The 3187-nt window shown below is 58.4% G+C and overlaps 1 pseudogene; it reads right to left on the reverse strand.

The window, feature by feature from the left end:
• Positions 1-1202: 1202 nt before the first annotated feature.
• Positions 1203-2941, reverse strand: LOC101774954 (annotated as a pseudogene).
• Positions 2942-3187: the final 246 nt, after the last annotated feature.

Raw genomic sequence — 3187 nt, forward strand, 5'->3', positions numbered from 1 at the left:
ACTGCGTAGTGCAGGATAGAAAACAAACTCCCAAGTCTCCCCCAAATGCTCCTAGATTCCCCGGATCCGAGAGCACGTGTGTGGTTCCAGGCTTCACACACGGGCGGCAGGCACCATGCCACCATGCTTTTGGGGGCGTTTGGATGTCAGGGTCTAAACTTTAGCCCTGTCACATCACACGTTCAGATGCTAATTAGGAGGACTAAATATGAGCTAATTAAAAAACCAATAGCAGAACCCATAGGCTAAATCGCGAGACGAATCTATTAAGCCTAATTAATCCATCATTAGCGAATGGTTACTGTAGCACCACATTGTCAAATCATGGACTAATTAGGCTTAATAGATTCGTCTCGCGATTTAGCCTAGGGGTTGTGCAATTAGTTTTGTAATTAGACTATGTTTAATACTCCTAATTAGTGTCCAAACATCCGATGTGACAGGGGCTAAAATTTAGCCCCTCCCTGCCAAACACCCCCAAATTTGTCTGTGCAGGTTGCTCGGAGGTCGGAGCTACGCGGCCATGGCAGGTAGCTGCTGTAGTACTGTAGCATAGCAGCGCCAGCACGGCCAAGCACCTGGGTGATGGACGGGTGGGCGAGCGAGACGGACGCCGACGCCGAGAGGATGACGATGATGATGGCCTGGGAAAAGGAAAGGCAGGCGGATACTTTTGCCGCTTCGAGGCGTACGGCCGCACGTAGCGTCCTCTCCCTCCTCTCTCCTGCAAAAGCCTTTGTCTGGCTCGCTGTCGCCGATGATTCCCTCTCCCTGCTGAGACTAGAGGACTGGGAGCTCTCCCTCCCGCCACAAATTGTCAAACGAGAGCAGATCTCGAGATGACACGGCGTGCTCGTGTTATTAGTCCACTAATAGTGCTCGCTCGCAGGTCAACCCCCAGCTCGTTGCTTCAGCTCATGTGCGCGGTGGATGCGGATGCAATGCAGAACGCCGTACCCTGCCAACCTCTTTACTTAACAGTTTACACCCGGCACTGGCCACTGGCCAGATCACATCTCGCATTGCAAATTTGCGATTGAAAGGAAGCGAGGTGAGCTCTGTGCTCTTCAGCCTTCATGGAGGAACCGTAGCTTTCGTGAAAGCGATTGATCGCTCTCGTGCCCCCCACCCAACCATCTCCTCACCCGAAAACAAAGTCACCTGATTTACATATAATATTCCTTGAAATGACACCGGATTAATGAGCTGCTAATAGTACTCCAGGACAAGAGAAGAGCGATGGAATTTGCATGAAAATCAAGTGAAGATATTTGTACAGCAGGAGCATCTTTTGCATAGAGGGGAGGTAGCATCAAGGAAGACACAGCTTACCGATATTCTACTACCAAATTAACAGCAACAGACAAAACGAAAACGATTATACTGATGGGCCGGGGGGTCCCACCGCACCCCCGATCTCCTCCTCAGTGACCGGTCAAAGCCACCGGCGCCCCGGCGCCCGGCGGCGGCGCGTGCCGCCTCCGCCCGCTGCTCCCGCCGTGGGCCCAGAAGCACCCGGCGCTCGTCGCGTCAGCGACGGGTCCCCCGCCCGCCATCTTCGCGGCCGCGGTCCTCGCCGGCTCCGACTTGCACCGCTGCAGCACCAGCGGCCGCGCCGACGAGCACCGGATGCTCTCGTCCTCCTCCTCGAACTCGTCGTCGTCTTCTTCCTCGTCGTCCTCTGCTTGTCCCCCGATCAGCTGCGGGGCCGGGTCCTGCTCCTGCGCGGCCACCGCTACTTCTTGCCTCTCCGCGCCGTCCTCGTCGGCCAACAACACCTTCTCCGCGGACGGCTTGCGGGGGGCTGGAGACGCTTTCTCCGGCTTGCGGGGAGACGGGGACGGAGACGGGGAACCGGCGATCTCCAGCGCCACCGCCGCGAGAGCGTCCCTGGTCGGCGAGGGCGACGGCACCGGCGCCGGCGCCGCGGCGGGGAACCGGGACGTGAGCGGCGACGTGCGGTTCTGCGGCGCTGACCGGCAGCGCATCAGGAGGAGCGCGTTCTTGGGCGGCGTCGTGGTCGCCGACGACACGAGCTGCGCCTCTCGCTCCTCCTTGTCATCGTCCTCCTCCTGCTTGTCGCCATCGCCACTGATCCCCATCTTCTCCCCCTCCTCCCTCCCGATCGATCCGAAGACGCCCACTCCCACCACCATCTCCTCATCGTCGTCGACATCATGCCCCTCCCCCTGGCTCCCGCTCCTCGGATCCGCGGGCCTTGGGCGCGGCGGCGACGGCCACGTCCCTGCTGCTGAACACCCAGGGCGACCGTCGTGCCCTCTCCACCTCCGGCGACGGCGCTTTCTGCCTCCGCTTCCTGGAGTCGAACTCGAACAGCCCGCCGCACAAAAACGCCTTCTTGAGGCACCGGCAGTACCCCTTGGCGCCGCCCTTCTCCGGCGCGGCCGCCGCCTTCTTCCCTTTCTTCCCCTTGCGCATCCGCACCTGGCCAATGCACGTCACCTTGGGCGACGACGGCTCCCCGTCCGCCGCGCGGCTCCGGCCGCGGGACACGAACATGGGCGACGTGGCCGGCGCGCGGCGGGACCGCCCGCCCCGGCGGCTCTTGCTGAGCAGCAGCCGCGCCAGCCCCGGCGGCGCCGGCGCCGGCAGCTGCGGCTTCTCCGCGCGGCCCGGGCTCGCGGCCGGCGGCTTCATGGCCCTCCCCACTCCCGCGCTCAGCTAGACGGCGGCGGCGGCTGGCTGACTTGGAAGCGGTGGGACGCAGCGAGAGCTTATACTGGGCGGCAGCGGATTAATGAGCTGAGCTCCTTGCGTTGGGAGCGTCAAGCGTGTGACAGTGTGGGTGTGCGTGTGCGTCTTAGGATTCGCTTGCCTGCCAGCCTCGTGGACCTTAGACCGGGTCCACTGGACCATGGCACTAGCTACTGCTGGTTTTTAGTTGCTCATGTGATGGGTGAGTTTACATGTGTGCTTTTCGTCATTTTAAAATTATGTAAATTTAAAATAATTACATTATAAATGAATATAAAAATCTCAGTTTCAGCGAAGATTTGGAGACAGTCATAATAGAAAAAGGAGAAATAACATATATATACATATACATATATTGTGTATATGTATATATATGCATGTATGTATGTATTAAATTTAAAAATATCTATACATGCTCCTAGCCGGAATCATCAAGCGGGGGCTCATGTGATGGACGAGATATGGATGGATC

Source organism: Setaria italica, chromosome III (assembly GCF_000263155.2).
Source record: "Setaria italica strain Yugu1 chromosome III, Setaria_italica_v2.0, whole genome shotgun sequence".
Lineage (NCBI taxonomy): Eukaryota > Viridiplantae > Streptophyta > Magnoliopsida > Poales > Poaceae > Setaria > Setaria italica.